Below are 19,657 nucleotides of genomic sequence, written 5' to 3'. Positions count from 1 at the left end.
GACAATCCAAGGCCACAGGGAAAAAACATTTTAAGTAATTATGAAAATGGTAAACACCCAAGAGGCCCAAACCTGATATAATAAAGCCTATTCATTTTCAGATAGATTCAACTCTCCACTTAAAGAAATGGTTAAGAGCATTGACATCAGGAGTTCCAGTTCAAGATGATGACATAAGTTCCTGAACTCACTTCTTCCCATGGACAAACTCAATCTACAGTTACACATGGATTAATTCCCTCTGGAAGAAATCCTGCTACTAGCTGCCCTACACATCAGGCAAATGAGAAAAAAAAGCCCACATCATAACAGGTGCGAAAGTCTGTGACACATTCTTGCCGTAAATCTCACCTCCAAGACGGTGACATACAATTGGGAAGGAACTCACAACTCACAGCTCCTCCCTAAGGAGTGATGGTTTTGGGCCTAACATGTAGCACCCCAATGTTTAAGACTTCCACCTGTGAGAAAGGCCCCCAAAATGCCTAGCTCTGAAAGCCAAGGAGGCTTGCGTCCATGAGACCATTAGACAATACAAAAACAAAAACAGAAACACAGTTCTTAACTGGCTCAGGAGGACTCAGCTTGGCCATCACCCAGAGCTCAGCGCTGAGAGAGCAGACAGAAATGCCCATCTCCCAGTCTTTCCTTGAAAGAGGCCTATCTGCACATCTTAAAAGCTGCAGCCTCAGAGTCAGGATCCTAATTTAACACAAATCTAGGAACTGCAATCCTCCCCTGAGACCAGAGAAGCCAGCATTCTCTGCAGAGAAGCCAGCATATCTGCATTCTCCCTGTATGTAGACAGAATCTCCAAATCACCAATGTCACCCTGGAAGGAGCTCATACACTGGTCTGGCACTTCAGCTTTCATGGCTGCCATCTAGAAAATGTACCCCTTGATCACCTGGTTCTTGTGGCCATCAGGGCTTGTGTTCACCGTTTGTAGCAAACAGTTCTTTAACAGGCTATCACCTGAGGGCTCAATGTCCAGTTCCCAGTCTTTCCCTGAAAGAGGTCTACTTGTAAACTTTAAAAGCTGTTGCCCGAGGGTCTGGCATCCAATCAGCCTGCACCTACTGCTGACTGAGACACTTACTTTTAGGGCACTGATAGGTCTTAGCACACCGTCAATGGCTGGGAGCAACTAAGAACAAACAAGGTGGCTTAGACAATCAGTTAGTTTTGAGAGATAGAACGTGATTTGCTATTAATGAGGACAGGCACAAAATACTACCCACTTCCCCAAATCTTTTTCTTATAATGAATAAAAACTGTTAGGCTGATGGAGGAGGAATACCAATGCTCTAATCTCAGGGTCCGGAAGAGAGACAGGGAACACTATATTATCCCTACAACCAGACAAAAATCTACTGCTTCTGGTGTAAGGTAAAAGTAAAAGCTCTTTTACCCAGAAGAGGGGGAAAATCTTTGAGCCAGGATTCTTCACTGGTCCAAAAGACAGGTTTTCTATTATTGGAAGAGGGATGAGAAAATCTCTCTGGCCTAAGACCTACCACAAACACAAGAAAGGGTCTGGATGTCATGCAGAGTATGGGCAAGAACACTGAGAAGGCCCACTGAGAAGAACCCATAGCGTTCATCACAGAGTGATGCTGGATCAGGGGAATGAAGAAGTTGCCCTACCCTGACCATAAGCCTTACACTGGGTCACGAGCAACAGCCATCTACCTCTGGGGAAAGGCAACAGAGGAGAGAGAAAAAGTCCTCAGTGGCACAGGCATTGAGGGCCTGCCAGAGAGTAGAGCAGAAGCAGTGAGACAAAATCTCTAACACCCTAGGGCCCATGCTAAGGACAAATTCAAATGGAAGAACTGAAGGAATTTGTGAAAATGTGCTACACTAGAAGTAACAATGATGACAAGAAACCCAACTGAGCTCACCTACTGTCTACATGGACTGAACTCCCCACACAAATTGCTGATATAAGAAAAGGCACCCATATTTCTGGGCATAAAATATTATTCACATCCCAGTCTCTAATTCAACCAAAAATTATGAGATGCTTAAAGTAATAAGAAAACAATGACCCACTGTGAAGAAACAAAGCAATCAAAAGAACCAGTCTCAGAGATAATATAGGTGTTGGAACCATCAGACAGGTTATTTAAAATAACTATAATTCACATACTAACAGATCTAGCAGAAAAAGTGGAAAACTTACACGAACAGGTGGGAAATTGCAGCAGAGAAGGAAACTATAAAAAAAGAATCAAATATAAATGCTAGAAACAAACAAAAAAAAAAAATCAGAAGCGAAGAATTCTTCTGATGACCTTATGAGCAGAGTAGACACAGCTAAGAAAAGAATAAGTAAATTTTAAGGTAGATTAACAGAAAAAAATACTGCAAGTAATAAAATAATGCTGCCATGGCTATATTAATATCAAAAAAAAAAGAATTCAGGACATGGAATATAACCAAATATAATGATAAAGGGACCATTTATGAAGAAAACCTAACAATTTGAAATTAGTTTCCTAGGGTTCTTGTTACAAGGTACCACAAACTGAGGGTGGCTTAAAACAATAGAAATGTATTGTCTCATAGTCCTGGAGTTTAAAAGTCCAAAATCAAGTTGTTGGCAGAGCCATGTTCTCTCTGAAGCCTCTAGTGGGAAAATGTTTCCTCCCTTCTTCCAGTTTCTTGGAGCCCCAGGTGTTTCTGGACTGTGGCAACCTAACTCCAATCTCTATTTCCATCACCACATGGTATTTATTCCTCTGATGTGTGTCTTAAATGGTGTTTTCACCTTCCTATAAGGACACCAGTCATATTGGATTTGGGCCTACTCTAATGACCTCATCTTAACTTGATTACAAATAAGGTCATATATACAGGTACCCTAGTACTTGTGAGGACTTCAATATATCATTTTGAGAGACACAATTCAACTCACAACATGTACCAAATACAAATGATTCAAATACATAAAACAAAAATTGATAGAAATAAAACATACAGACAAATCTAAATTGTAGTTGGAGACTTCAACACTCCTCTCATTTATATTAATCAATACAGCATGTAGAAAATCAGTGAAAATATAGAAGATATGAACAACACTATTAACCAATTTTACCTAATTGGTTGTAAATAACATGTATACAACACTTTACCCAACAAGAGAATACATATTCTTTTCAAGTACACACAGAGCAATAACCAGCATAGACCATATTCTGAGCAATAAACCAAATTTCAACTCATTTTTAAAAATAAAAATCATACAATGTTCAACAATCATAATGGAATTAAACAAGAAATCAACAGGAGAAAGATGTCTGACAAATCCCCAAACCTGTGGGGGGTGTGGGGTAGGAAACTCTTCTAAATAATCCATGGGTCAAAGAGAAAGTCACAAGGAAATTTAGAAAATATTTTGAATGAAATAAAAATAAAAATACAATATATAAAAATTTGTTGGGCTTTGTAAAATCAATGCTTTGAGAAAAATTTGTAGCATTGCATTTTTACATTAGAAAGAAAAATAAATCTCAAATCAAAAGATTAAAGCATTCACCTGAAAATCCCAAAAAAGGAAGAGGAATTAAATCAAAATCAAGAAGAAAAGTAGGAGAAAAGCAAAGATCACTGAACACAGGAAAAGCAACAGAAGAATAAATAAACTACACAGCCAGGCTGATGGGGGGTGGAGAAGGGAGGGGGAGAAAGAAAGAAAACAAACTACCAAAATCAAGCATAAAAGATGAAATAAGCAAATTCTGTGAGACAGTCACACTACCAAAGATCATTCAAGAACAAAAAGGTATCAGGAATAGCCCTATATCTATTAATTTAATTCAAAGTTTTAAGAAAACCTTCCCAGAAATAAAATTCCTGGACCAAATAGTTTCACTAATGAATTCCACTAAGGATGAAATTAATTTCTACACCATCTTCTCCAGGAAAGAGAACAAGAGGGAATAACTTCAAAACTAATTTTACCCCGCCAGCATTGCCCTGAAGCCAAAACTAGACAAGGACATTACAAATATACTTCCTGAACACAGATGCAAAAATTCGTAAGTGAATATTAGCAAAGCAAATCCAGCAGTTTATTAAAACGGATGATACATCATGATCAAATATGGTTTGTCTTAGGAATGAATCCAAAATTAACCAGTATAAAATTTATCATTTTAACATATGAAGAAAAACCATATGATTATCTTCAGAAAAAGTATCTGACAAAATTCAATATCCAACTATAATAAAACTTTGAACAAACTAGAAATAGAACTTCCTCAACCTGATAAAGGGCATCTATGAAAAACCCATATAGCTAATATACAAAAAGGTAAAAGATAGAATACTTTTAACCTAATACCAAAGACAAGACCTTCTTAACACTTCTAGTCAATATTCCATAATGTAGTAAGTGTTCATTCAGAGATGATATATTCTTGTATGCAGGAAGTCCCAAAAAGTCTGCAAAAAGGCTGCCAATAAAAATAACTGAGTCTAGCAACGTTGCAAAATACAGGTCAATGTACAAAATTCAGCTGTAATTCTGTATACAAACAATAAATAACTGAAGTTGAAAACTTTATACCTATTAAAAATATGAAAAATTTAAGGGTAAACTAACAGAATATGTACAAGAATTGCATGCCAAAATCTGCAAAACATTAGAGATTAAAGAAAACCTAAATGAATGGAATCAAATTCATGGACTGAAGGACTGTCTTTTTTTATATATAACATTCTTAGCAAAAATGGCCTAACCAATTAATATAATACCTATAAAAATCCCAGCTGGATTGATAAAATAATTCTAAAATTTATATGAAAAATAGAGGGACTGGAAAGCTAAAACAATTTTGAAAAAAAGAGTACAGTTAGAGGTTTCATATGACCTGATTTTATGACTTACTATAAAGCTACAGTAATCAAGACAGTGTGATACTGATATAAGAAAAGATATATGATTGAGCAGAACAAAGCTTAGAAATGGACCCACACATATATAGTTAATTTATTTCCAACAAAGGTGCCAAGACATTTCATGAGAAAACAGTCTTTTCACGAAACAGTGTTGAAAGAATTGGACTTCCATTTGTAAAAACTGAACTTCAACCCTTACCTTGTACCCTTATAATATATTATAGATTAAAAATAGGTTGCATCTGCTAGTGGGGCATCTGGTTGGTTTGGTCAGTTAAGTATCTGACTTTGGCTCAGGTCATGATCTCACGGTTCATGAGTTCGAGACCCATGTAGGGCTCTGTGCTGACAGCTAATAGCCTGGAGCTGCTTCAGATTCTGTGTCCCTCTCTCTCTGCCCCTCCCCCTGCTGATGCGCACATTCTCTCTCTCTCTCTCTCTCTCTCAAAAATAAACATTAAAAAAAATTTAAAAATTAGGCTGCATCAGAAGTCACAATATGAGTGTAATAATAGTTATATTTGACCCAATTTGTTTTTAGAAAAGCCAAAACGCTGTTGGTTAATAATAAGCATATAGTCAACTAAATAATCTAAATCATCAGCTTTAACTTTTCCAGTAAGACAGTCTCTTGTATATATAATGAATCAAAAGACCTCTTGCAATGAACAGTCCCCTTGGAAGTACCAGAATCTATAGTTTAGTAAAAATTGCCACATTTTTATATTCCTTCCCATTAACAAGACTACTGCCATTTATAGTTTTTAACACCGACTTTTCTTTATCCTTTTTTCCTGTTTTTTTTTGTACTAGAAATTTCTAAGAGTAAATGCAAAACTTTATATTATTTCTTTGTACTTCATTCAAATATTTCAGGTATTCGATTTTGCCAAAATTATCTAAATTTTTTTTTATTTTAATGGGGTGTCTGGGTGGCTCAGTTGGCTGACCATCTGACTTTGGCTCTGGTCCTGATCTCACAGTTCATGAGTTTGAGCCCTGCATCGGGCTCACTGATGTCAGCATGGCGCCTGTTTTGGATACTCTGTGCCACTCTCTCTCTGCCCTTCCCCTGCTTGTGCTCGCTCTCTCTCTCTCTCTCTCTCTCTCTCTTAAAAATCAGTAAATATTTTTTTAAAAAGCTTTTTATTTTAATTAACTGCAAAGCAATCTGTATGATCAATTTGTAATATTAGTGAAATTGTTTAACAAATCAGAGCCTAGAACAGAATACAACAAAGGAACAATAAAGAAATACCTTAAGTTTATAAAGCCATTAAACAATAGGGTTATAAGTGATTTGAACAGTTCTGAACACTATTAATGTCTTTTAATCATCTTGTCTAATTATCAGAAAGGTATTACTCAGATTTTCAAATAATTTGCTGAGATATGTCACATTATATCTATAACTTCCATAATTTATTAACTTAACCAAAACACATTTTTAAAGAAAAGAAGTTAATATAGTTTTACAGGATATATTTCTAAGTAAAACTACTGATTTTCTTTTCTTCCTAACGTTAAAAAGTTTACCTATTTAATCATCATTTTACTTTTTATACCAGGCCAGTGTTTTTTGTTTTCAGAATTTACCCTTTTTCCATTTTCAAAAAGTTGGTTCACATCATAAATCATGAACTCACATTAAAAAAAATCCTTTTCTAAAAGTGGAACTGTTTAAAATTAAGTCATACAGAAATAAAATATTTCTGATTATATTATTCTCCTATAAATGGCTCATATATAACATACATTCAGTTATAAAACTTTAAAAAGTGGAGACTATTTCATCCACGTTTGTTCCTGGCACAGTCCTCAGAATAATGTCTACAAAACTTAGCTGGCAAATTAATAATTCTTTGAGTAAGCACATTTATTCAACATAAACTTGTGTTGAATTTAAATAAGTGGACTTTGGGAATAAAGAATTGGACAAGAATGTGGACATGTGACTAAAAGATACTACATTACCCACTATAAAATGCACACTACAGATGTTTAATTAGATTTATTATGGTGATCATTCTGCAATATATACAGATATCAAATCACTATTTTGTATACCTGAAACTGATAGAATGTTTGATGTCAATTATACCTCAACTAAAAAAAAAACTGCCCCCCCCAAAACATACCACATATTCACATAAAATAAATTTTGATGATCAGAGGGAAATATAAGAATAACAAGCTGAAAAGTTGACACATACAGGTATATAAAGAAAACTACAAATATTCAGGTTCCTAAAATGTCTTCCTACTACATTTACTCCCCATAAACACACACACACACACCCTGAAATCAGAAGTATAGCTTACTATCAACCTTATTGCTACTATAAACCAGTACTTATTAAACTTACACAACCCAAATTCTAGGTGTTTTGAAAACAATTTTTATGTAAATTCATGGTAGATACGTGTTCCCTCCTCTGAATCTACCCAAGTTAGTACACCCAGCACTAAACTAAGAAAACAGGAAGTATTAAGGGATAAAATTGGCAATGCTGTGCAAATAAAATAATTCATTTATAAATAATAATAAATGGTCACTCCACACCACAGTAACTTAGGATGATTAGAGAATAAATACTTAACTTTGAGGATTACTGACTGGCAGTGTGTTGCTGGTGTATGTCAGGATTATTCATCACCCTGACAGTAATATTAACCACAATCCATTTCAGTTACTTCAGTTTATCATATTCTGACTAATGTTAAAAAACAATGTCATTGAAGGCTGCTTAAATTAAGTGTAAGGTTAACCTCTGTTAGAGTCATTTGAAAGCTTCTCATAAAAGGTAGCTTCTAGTAGAAAACCAAATCTGCTCTAAAGAGTGCTAATACTTAATAAGTAAATTTTTAAAAAAGTCACACAAAACATTCTTTTCCTGATTTAAAAACCAAACTTCAGCAAATCTTCTAAATGCACCACAACCTCTCTCTCTCTCCGTTTATACCTTTCACACTTTGCTGAACTTATTTTACATTTTGAGGGAAGAGTTGCACAACCATATTTTAAACTAAATACATCACATTGAACACACATTAAAGTTTAAAAAGATCAGTGTACCCATGAAATTTTTTCGTCAGTATCACATAAATAACTATATAATACTACCTATAAAAATATATTTAAATAGCTGTTTGCTATTTAGGACCACCCCTCCCACCAATTAAGTAATTGAGAAACGTCCCTTACTAATAAATGAAAGCAGACTGACATAATGTGTTATCTAAATCCAAAGATTTCCTACTTTAGTCCTCTAATTTTATCTTTCTAGGCTATTTTCCTATATCATTTTGATGTCTTTTAAAAACCATCTGCCCTAACATTCTGCTTTCTATAGGATCATTTTCCTTTCTCTATTAATGCCTGAGTTTTCTGTTACCTCTGTGAGGATATTTATTCTGATTTTGTTTTTAAGGTTTCTTCTGTTTCCTAACTTGTCTTTGTTTCTTCTGGTTTCTTTCATTTTTCTATTTGTTTTAGTCTTTGTCATCTTTGACAATGGAGACTGTCTTTAAATGTTTGCTAACACTTGGATGTATGTTCAGTTTTAGTACGAGGCACAAAAGAGCTGACTGTAGTACATCAAGCCTAAGTAGCATTGTGAGCTGGCAGACTTCACTGAAGAGAAATCAGGTGGGCTCCAAGTGGAATCTCTAAATCGTTAACATTTCTTAGGTCTTTTCTCTTGAGCCAGTCAATACGTCCAAAGAGTAATACAATCTTCTGTCTTACAGGGTGGGGCTGGTATAAGCCTGGCTGCCAGAGTTCTGATAGCATGACAGCAAAAGGGGTCTGGGGGCCTTCAACATTCAGTACTTAAAGCTTTCGGTTCATCCTGTTTTCCATTCTTTCCCTTCAACCCTTCCTCTGTTGTTCTTGGTTTTCTCAAATCAGAAACTTCTCTGGTATAATTTCTCTAACAAGTACACCTCTGTCCCTTATGCTAAGATAAAGGGAAGAGTAGTTGGATTTGGGGAAACAAGTGGACATAAATGCAAGTATTCAATCTAAAATATTCTTTCCACTTATCCCTAAAGCCTACCAGTTCACTGACATGGACATGTCTGAGAGCCTAACACTGGGAAAATGTGTGACCTTGGAGAGTTCCTTAACCTCACTATATCTTAGTTTCCTTATCTGTGAAATATAGATAATAACACATCCCTTATAGTACTGTTGAGGAGATTAAATAAAATAGCATGTGTAAAATGTGTGTTTACATAGGAAGGCACCTACTAGGGCTTCCCTCACAATCCAAATCAAATAATATTCTAAACTCTCCCCACATAATTCTTCTGCTGATTAGACTGTAAACTCTCCAAAGCAAGAATATAATTTATACCAAACTCCTCAACATCCTTGTGGCACATTACAGCATCCATATTAGATACCAAGATTTAAATATTTTAAACATATTTTATCAGCCAAAAAAAAAGAAAACGAAAGGAAAGGAAAGAAAGGAAAGGAAAGGAAAGAAAAATCTGAGCATGGGATAATTAATTTCTTTCTCTGTATTTACATTTTACTGAAATGCTTTAAGATCCAATATTTGCTGTTGTAATATCATAAGGTTTTTAAAAACTTTTGAATTCCTTTGGTTTGATTGAAGCCTAATAAGTTAAAATAAAGTAAAGGTTATAACACCTATCATATTTAAACAATATTCCCCTCGCCTCCAAAAAGAGTGTTCTTTTCCCTCCGTGACATCTAGATGGTATACTGATTCCTGGTATATCTGTTACAGAGCAGGACTAAAAGGACTGGCATTCGTCAGAAACAGCACTTAAAACTTAAAGAGATAAAGAAGTGCTGTCTGATCAACAACAGTTAAATGTCGGTAGTCAATTCCAGGTCAAGATGAATGCTGTATATTAAATGCGTGTGTTAGAGAGACATATCTCACATATAAAAATACACAACCAAATGGTAAAAGACAAATGAGAGACAGAGAAAATCACCTACTTTTGCTTTAAACAGAGAGAGAGAGAAAGAAGAAAAAGCCAATAAATGCTACAGACAAATAATAGCAACTCATCAGCAAATAAGTAAATTCAAGAGAGTATTGTCATTCAATTCTCTTAAGTTATCTGAGAATTTACTCATTAGAAACATTTTGATCCAGATTAGGGCAACAGAAGCTGTCAGTTCAACAGAGTTGTGAATGGGTATGGCATTGTAACATATGCAATCCTGGTGGAAAAAAACCACTATGATTTACTAGGGCCTGGACCACAATTTGAAATTCAGTTTGAAGATATGGTAATAGTAAATTCTCCTTAGATTCCTACACTGCAAGGAAGAATCAAGCAATTGTGGTGCAAGTTCATTTCCCCCTAATATTTACTTTTCTTGTTTCTGCACTCTGAACCTAAAGAACAGCTCATATTGTGCTTGCACTCTAAAGCTGAAAAATGGATGATTAATTTTCTTTTCCCTCTACCTCAAACTCTCTTAGTATTTTCCATCATTTTAAGAATGTAAGCTTTAATTATTAAAAAATAAAATACTTGCTTATACCTTGGCCATTTCTTCATTTTCACCCCAACCTTCAGTTTATTTTTTAGTAGGAGAGTAACTACCTAATTTTATTCTTTTGGATTTCCAGAAATGAAGAGTCCCTGGCACACAATATTATTCAATAAACAAAAGAAAAAAAATAAATGAATACTCAAGTTATAACATCAGGGATTCAATAGTTTAAAGCAAACATTCAGTTTTTTTCATAAAACAGGCTTAGGCAAAAAAGGCGTAGAGCATAACCTGGGACAAGCACACTAAGAAGAACAATTTGGAAAAGCTTTCCTCTTTAAAGCCATAGAATGCTGGTTGCATTTTACCTTGTATTTCAGCATGAGAGGTGAAAGGCAACTTGACAAAATAACGTTAAAACAGACTCAGAAATTGATGGCAAATGTAGAAGCAATATAGCACACTGTGGTATTTCTCAAACATTCTGGGCCAAAACTTATAGTAAGAAACAGGTCACATAAACCATAACCCAGTGCACACATGTACACACACACACACACAGCTTAAGCAGAAGATTCATACATAATGCACACTGATATTTTCTTCATGTTATACTTTGTAATTTTATTCATTTCTTTCTCTACAAAATCTATCTACCTATTTATCCATTTTGAGAGTAGTTGACACACAATATCACATTAGTTTCAGGTGTACAACTTAGTGATTTGACAAGTTTATACATTATGCCATGTTCACCACAAGTATAGCTACCAATTCTCCCATTACATTGCTATTACAGTATCACTGGCTGAATTCCTTATTCTGTGCTTTTTATCCCCATGATTTATTCATTTCATAACTGCAAGCCTGTATCTCCCACTCACCACCCAAACCATCCCAGGTTTGGTATCTGCCCAACCCCCCACGTCCTTCCCCTCTGGCAACCATCAGTTTGTTCTCTACAGTTGAGGTCTGATTCTGTTTTTTGTTTGTTTATTTGGTTTTTGTTTTTTGTTCTCTATTTATTATCTTTAATTTTTTCTATTCATTTTTTAAAATGTTAGCTGTAAACTGCAGTTTGAAAACCACTGGCTTAGTGTTTAAATTCTGGTGCTACCCACTACCTGTGTGACCTTATGCAACTTGCTTAACTTCATAGTGCCTCAGTTCCTGTCTCTGTAAAAGACAGTAAGTAACGTTACCTATCTTATAAGGGCTTTGTGAGGGTTAACACATGTAACATTCTTAAATAAGAGCCTGACAAAAAGTAAGTTCTCAATAAAAATTAATTAACAACAATAAGGTGGCATGTTCTTTCTTAGTTGTGCAGTTTTCATTTGGAAGTTAATGGTTATCAACTGCATTTCAATCTAAGAACAAACTCATTTTGTGGAACAGGTATTCAGATGACAGTACATATACATATTAAATATTCCAAAATAACTATGTTGATCAATTAGAAGAGAAATAATTGCCTCAGATCATCTGGGTTTTCCTCTCTTGGAAAACTGGTTTACACAATCAATCCCTTATTAAGGAAAAAAAAAAATCACAGTGATAAAGAAAATCTTCCTAATCTACAAAGAAAGCCCTGTTACTGAAACACTCTGCCATCATAATTTGTTTCTATGATATGACATTTTGTAAATATATTCCTGTCCTAATTATAATTTCTTATATAGAAAAGACAAAAAGAAAATGTTCATTCTTATCTCTTTCAAGAAGGTTGTCAAAATATAAAAATCAATGTATTCTGTAAAATATAGATTAATGTCACTCCAAAGTCTATGCATGGTTAGATCTGTCTTCTCATCAGTCAGGATTTTTTTTCCCCATCAGTCAGGATTTTACACTAGCAATGAAATAACTGTGAAAGCGAAGGAAAAAAATCAGCTTCAAAATTCATTCCTACCTTTTTTCAGCTTTGAAAGAATAGATTAAACCATTATGTTACGTGAGGACCTTCTCAATATATCCATACAAAAAAAAATTAACTTTCATCAGATTTTCAGACTATTTGATCTTCTCAACAGGCAATACTAATTTGTAATTATTACAAGGAGATATTGTGCATAAAATAAAAGTTTATACCTTCAAGAAGACTTTTTTTTTTAATTTTCCTTCTAACCCATTTCACAAAGAATGATCAGAAAAATAATACAGAAGAAAGGCTGTTGATTATATTAATTCAGTTTCAGAAAGAAAATTCCCTGTGCAACGTGGAAGAAATTACCAAGTAAAATTGTAGCATTGTATCAAAGCTGCTAAAACTCCTCTAAAAAACAGCATTGAGGAAATTAAATGGACATAAGTATGCATAAATAATTCAATACATTTTAAAGCCAGTCAGGGTATATAATCTACTTAAGAATGGGGATAAGATCTGTTTATGTTTTAAATTAGACTTTGCACAGAATGTTTTCTATGATTTCACAAGTTTATTTAAACAAATAGTAATGTTTGCTAAATGCATACTATGAGAAAAATTTTAATATAATTCTCTTATAATCATTATTAATACAGAAACAACTCATTTTATGTATGAGATGTATCCCTGAAAGTATGTATATAAACAGATATCTGCAAATTGAATCACACTGTAAACATTATGGAGGATTTTAATGCCAACAGGAATGATATGCTTTTATAAAGTAGACAGTTACTATTATTTTATACATGAAAAGAACAATTTTCAAAAATCTAATATGCTTATTTCACCTACAATAATGTAGTTAATTCCAAATTCACTTATTTCCATCAATATTTAATGAAAACACTTAGAACTAGAATTCCATTTTCTTGAATTTGAAGGACTTTTATAGCATTTGAACTACTGCTGCTAAGTTATAAGATATGTGGTTGAATGTTAGAGCTTCCCACTTCTTCCTAGCCCTGCTAATTACTACTGTTCACTATTCAATGGTGTATCCCTCAGTTCTTGTTGAAAGCATTCTTTATATTCCTTCCTCAGCCCAAAGTATAAATCTCTCACAAAATCTCTCAAAATATAAAAGTGGATACCACTACTATAATTAAAGGCACTAAATCATCAAAATTATATTTTTATGCCTCTATATGTATAGTGGATGTGGACATATATGGATAGACTAACAAAATCAATTCTTTTAGTTTAAGGCCCTCTACCAGTTTTACAAATTTTTACAAAAAAAAATAAAAAGAGCAAAATTACTATTGGTCATCTAGTATGGCATAAAAACAAACTTATTTATCATATACAGAAGATAAATTACAAAGGCGTTAGTTAAAACAGTATTTTATCCACCCAACAAAAGTATTTGTCAAGTTCCTTAGAAATAGCTGTAACATATAAATAAAATTGGGTTTTAAAAAAGGATTCTATTTTGCTGGCAAATCATTTACTACAGCGTTTTGCTGACATTATTTTAATGAATTCTCATAATGAAAAACACAATATAGCGTACATTAAAAAAAGGAAGAAGAAAAAACTGGAGGCTTTCCTCTGTTCATACAAGATTTTTAGTGGGATAGAGAACCAAGGTGAGAGGCAGAGAATAGAGGAAGTTAGCAAAGAACAATGGTAGGAAGAGGCAACAGGGTTATGGGAGCTCTTGTTCAGGTACAATGATAGCAGAAGACAGAATTACAACCTCAGCAGAAATTTCCAAACAGCCTCCCACTCATCACCATTAGTAACTGTTCTATCAAGACAGAAACATGCACCCTGTCTATAATCCATCTTACTACCCACTGTATCTTGAAGAGCCTACCAAAAACCCTCCTAAGCACAAAAAAAATCTTAAGCTATGTGCTTAAATAGAAGTCCAAACTGAAAGACTCGGTTTAAAAAATTTTTACACAGGCAATTTTTCTGGAACACTAGAAAGGTTATTTATTTAAATGCAATTTATTTTGTGAGGCAAACTTTACATTTTAACAAATTAGTGAAAGATGAGATTTTTAATTTTACATACATAAAATTCAAATAATGGAAAGAGAGGATATAATAGCCTGAGAATTAAAGAGTTGGGAAGTTTTTATTACTGACTTACTGCATGACTCACTATACAAGTCAAACTAATACAAAGTCCTCAATTATTAGACTAGAGAGTTCTACAGATTCAAGTGAAATACTACAGGGTTTTATAACAAATATGATACCAAAATGTAAGTAAAGCTTTCCTTTTTCTAAAACAAAACAAAATAAAAACAAAGACCCCAGGAAACAACCATTTATGCATTTATTATTCCTCATAGTCAATGGGTTACCTGGGAAATTCTGCTACTCTGGGCCAGATTTAGTTCTCTTGGTTATACTCAGTCATGTGTTTGTATTCAGCTGAGGGCTGGCTTAAGATGGCCTCTGCTGGTACAACCTAGACATTCCCCATGTGTTAGTCACATCCTTCTAGCAGGTTAACCCAGGCATGTTCTCAAGGTGATCGCAGAGAAGCAAAAGCAGAACATGAAAGCACTTTTTCAAACCTCTACTTTGTGTCCAGTTTACTAATATTTTTTTCCCTTGCTGACCTTTTCTTAAAAATTGTGGTAAATATACAGAACATAAAATTTACCATTTTTACCAATATATTTTTTTATTTAGAGAGAGAAAGCATGAGCAGGAGAGAGAGAGAGAAAGAGTGAGTGAGAGAGAGAGAGAGAGAGAGAGTTAGAGAGAGAGAATCATAAACAGGCTCCAATGTCAGAATGGAGCCTGACGCAGGGCTCAATCCCATGACCTGGGGATCACAACCTGAGCCGAAATCAAGAGTCAGGTGCTCAACCAACTGAGCCACCCAGGTGCCCCCCCCCCACCATTTTAACCACTTTTAAATGTACAGCTCAAAGGCATTAAGTACATTCATACGGTTGGGCAACCATCACTACCATTAATTCCAGAACTTGTTTCATCTTGCAAAATTGAAACTCTATACTCATTAAAGAAGTCCCCATTCCTCCCTCCCTCCTCCCTCCCATCCCCTAGCAACCAGCATTCTATTTTGTCTCTATGATTAGGGCTAATCTAAATACCTCATATGAGTGGAACCATACAGTATTTGTCCTTTTGTGAAAGGCTTACTTCATTCAGCATAATGTCTTCAAGGCTCATCCATCTTGTGGTGTGTATCCTAACTCCTTAAGGAGTTGTATGTATGTATATACCACATTCTGTTTACCTATTTATCCAGCAATTGATATTGGATTGCTTCCATTTTTTGGTTGCTATAAAGTTGCTATGAATATAAAAATGGGTATACAAATACCTCTTCAAGTCTCTGCTGTAAATTCTTTTAAATATATATCCAGAAGTGGAATAGCTAGATCTTATAGTAAATCTATTTATAATTTTTAAGGAAGCACCAAACTTGTTCCATATCAACTGTACCATTTTACATTCCCATCCACAGTGTACAATAGTCCTAAGTTCTCCACATCTTCACCAACACTTGTTATGTTATGCTTATATTTTTTTACAATACCAAGTCTAATGGGTGCGAAGTGGTATATCATTTGTGGCTCTGATTTACATTCCATAACTATCAGTAATGTTGGGCACCTTTTCATGTACTCATTGGCCATTTGTAAATCTTCTTTAGAGAAATGTCTATTCAAGTCCTTCACCCAGTTTTGAATCAGGTTGTTTGGTCTTTTGTTGAGTTTCAAGAGTTCTCTACATATTCTGGATATTAATCCCTTATCAGATATGATCTGTAAAAAAAAGACTTTCTCTTGAAAATTAAAACTCTTTTAAAGTGAAAATATATATATACAAACTGCTATAATTTTTTAGTTTTAAGAACGATACCAGACACCAGAGATAAAAAAAAAAATTAATGGAATCTTTCTATTTAATAATTTCCCTTAAGAGGGAACAGCGAGAAAAAAAATGTCAAAATTATAATAGATTATGTAATGTGTTGTAATAGACATGTACAGACAGTACCATGGAAGTACAAATTTCTAGATGATGGGAAAAGCAACATCAAAGGGATAAAGGTGAAAGAGAACATGAGGCATTACAGGATCAGATGATGATCGCAAAGATGGGGGATAGAGACAGAAGGTATGATAATCAAAGAGAAAGTGGCCAGTAACTGAATACCGCTATTTGTCATAATGAAAATGTTAACCTTTGTGTTGACATCACCGATGAGTACCGTGATTATCTGGACTGTGTGAAAAAACATTATATCCTATGGATCCAGAGTAGAGGTTACTCCCAAACATTCCTAATAATAATCATGCTAGGGCATAAAAGGGTATATCCTGAGGTGGGTAAAGAAGGGAATACTCTCCCTCTGATACCGGAAAAGTGGAAGCTCCTGGATTCTATGTGAAAGAAACTGAATATGGCAGTGAACTGGTACCTGCATATGGGGATCTGCAGAAACAAGGAAGTGATCCTCAGATTGAGATGGTAATCACTGACAGCCTTGCACTTCTGCTATGACTGGGTAATCAGTAGAGGTTTATTTAAATACTTCACCATAAAGGAAGAACTAGGCATATTCTTGGAATAAGTCAGCACTAAAAGCAAGAAGTCTGGCATCCTGAGAACTTTAGAATGACTGGTTCAAGAGACAGGCAGGGGAGAAGCAACAAAGAACCTCTAGGTTAGATAAATATATAAAAATTCTTTAGGTTTTGCTAGAAATTACGAATGAAAGTACTTAGGAGAAAGACTGGATTTCCTGCCCATCTGAAAAATGGGTGCAGGGTCTCAGACTCCTGATACATTAAAGGACATAAGATCCTAAATTTAAATGATAGAAATCAATTTCAATTTATGATGTATTTCATCTTAAATTTCTTCCCAAGTCATTCTAAAAGGGCCGAGAAATAATGACAAATCCAGCAGTAACAATCACAATAGGCCAAACTAGTCTTCAGATATTATCTCCCTTTAAAAGGGCTCCCAATAACTCCTTAAAGAAATACATGATTCTAGAACTGCCAGAAAATATAAGAGTTAAGACTGGAGCACTTTGTCACACAAGAACGCATGAAGTTATCAAAGACTACTAAGATTATACTAAAATGACTCAGGAGCAATTTAAAGAAGGTTCTCGTGGTCAGAAACAGAAACAACTGAATGGACACCAGAGGAAATAATAACTGCAATGGATGGAAACATCAAATACATTTAGGTCTATGAGTTCATAAAGATGTTTTTTATTTTTATTTTTTTAATATTTTATTTATTTTTGACAGAGAGAGTGCAAGCGGGGCATGGGCAGAGAGGTAGGGGGACAAAAGATCCAAAGCCGGCTCTGTGCTGATAGCAGCAAGCCCTATGTGGGGCTTAAACTCACGAACCGTGAGATCATGACCTGAGCTGAAGCAAAGCGCTCAACCAACTGAGCCACTCAGGCACCCCATGAAGATGTTTTTTAAAAACTTAGGTGCCACTGGAGGATGTTAGGAACCAGTTCACTGTTTTAAAAGCTGGCATAAGAGGAGAAAAATTTAAAGGTTTATCCTGCTTTTCCAATGCAATGTACCACTGAATAACCTAACAGTAGATGAAGGGAATGGGTCCCCAATAACAAATGAAATTAGAGTGAGAGAATGTAAATATCATGATTTTTTCAGTCATTACAGAACCAATGAATCCAGGCATTAAATATCAATGGCTACTAACATCACAAAAGAGAAAGAAGATACTACACGCCCTCTGACAGAAGAAGGCAAAAACTTCCTATGAAGTAGTATCCAATCTGAATTCTATCAACCTCTGGACCCAACTACCAATTTATACGAAATATAGAAGATGGAGGAACCTGTTAGACTATAACACAGGGATGCAATAAGCAAACTCCATACTATGAGGAAATACATACAACAAACAATATGTTTCTTCAACTAATGAATTAGATAGAAAGAAAAGATGAAAGAGAAACCTACAGAATTAAGAGAGACTTGAGACTTAATCAGTATCAACTGACTACACTATGTGGTCCTTATTTGGATCTGATCTGAATAAACACACTAAAAAGAATTATGAAAGTTGTAATTTAATTGGAAATGTGATACTTAGTAGGTTTTTGATGATATTAAGACATTATTGATACTATTTTAGGTTTGCTAATGGTATAATGGTTATTCTTTAAAAAGGGACCTTCATTTTTAGAAGTACATATTGAAATATTTATGAATAAAATTATGTCTAGGATTTGCTTCAAAGTACTATGAGAAGGCAGAAAGAAAATGAATATAAAAATAAAATAAGAGTATCCACGAGTTGACAACTGTTGAAGCAGGGTAATTTGGTAGATGTAAATTTATTATGCTAATTTGTCTACTTTTATATATGCTTGAAATTCTCTATGAAAAAAAGTTAAAAGAAAAAAAGGACATATAACCTTATTTTATATCACAAAATGATGGTACAGAATACTCTATTTACTGATAGTCTAGGACAGAAAAGGAAAGTTCTTAAAGAACCTAAGACATGGGAAAACAGTTAAAAAACGGTGGATGTGTCAATGTGTATATACATGAGTGTATACATATAAAATGTAATTATTCCTTACTGATATGTGATCCATTAGGAGTAACTTTTGTTTTATTATTTACATATTTTACATTTAAAGAATCAAATACAGTTAATATATTTTATAACTTGGGGAAACGTCACATATATTTTATTATTTAATACATTTAGTGAATGGCAGGCTCTGTGCAAGGCATCAGAAAAATAATGGTGAACAAGAACTCTATGATATGGAGCTTAGCGAGGGAGACAAGAAGAACCAAAACAAAGAGGTAGAAGGACATGTAAAATGCAGGATATTTAGGTGTTATGAAAGAAGCAGATAGTGGTATATCAGGGAAGGAAAATAGTAACGGTCCTATGTGGGGGTGACCTAAAGGACTAGAGTCATTCACTCACAAAGTAGGGAAAACAACATAAAAAGCAGAGAAAGCAAGACACTGAATTGGGAAAGAATTATTCTGCAGTCAAAATAACTAAGTCAAGGGGCACCTGGGTGGTTCAGTCAGTTAAACGTCTGACTTCGGCTCAGGTCTTGATCTCACAGTTAGTGAGTTCGAACCCTGTGTCAGGGTCTGTGCTGACAGCTCAGAGCCTGGAGCTGCTTCAGATTCTGTCTCCCTCTCTCTCTGCCCTACTCTGCTCATACTCTCTCTCTCTCTCTCTCAAAAATAAACATTAAAAAAATTTTTTTAATAAAGTAAAAAAAAAATTACTGTAAGTCAAGAAAGGTTCAAGCACTGGATTTATATAATTCAAAATTAGATTTAAAGAGGATTGATTTTGGGGCG

General features: G+C 34.5%; 1 protein-coding gene across 7 annotated transcripts in view; it reads right to left on the bottom strand.

Moving 5' to 3' along the window:
* The window catches only part of LRBA (LPS responsive beige-like anchor protein), a 785,650-nt gene that overhangs the window by 175,142 nt on the left and 590,851 nt on the right, over positions 1 to 19,657 (bottom strand). The window lies entirely within an intron of this gene.

Source organism: Leopardus geoffroyi, chromosome B1, assembly GCF_018350155.1.
Source record: "Leopardus geoffroyi isolate Oge1 chromosome B1, O.geoffroyi_Oge1_pat1.0, whole genome shotgun sequence".
In the NCBI taxonomy this organism is placed as follows: domain Eukaryota; kingdom Metazoa; phylum Chordata; class Mammalia; order Carnivora; family Felidae; genus Leopardus; species Leopardus geoffroyi.
Note: the sequence above shows the minus strand (reverse complement) of the source record. Positions and strands in the feature narration are given on the sequence as shown.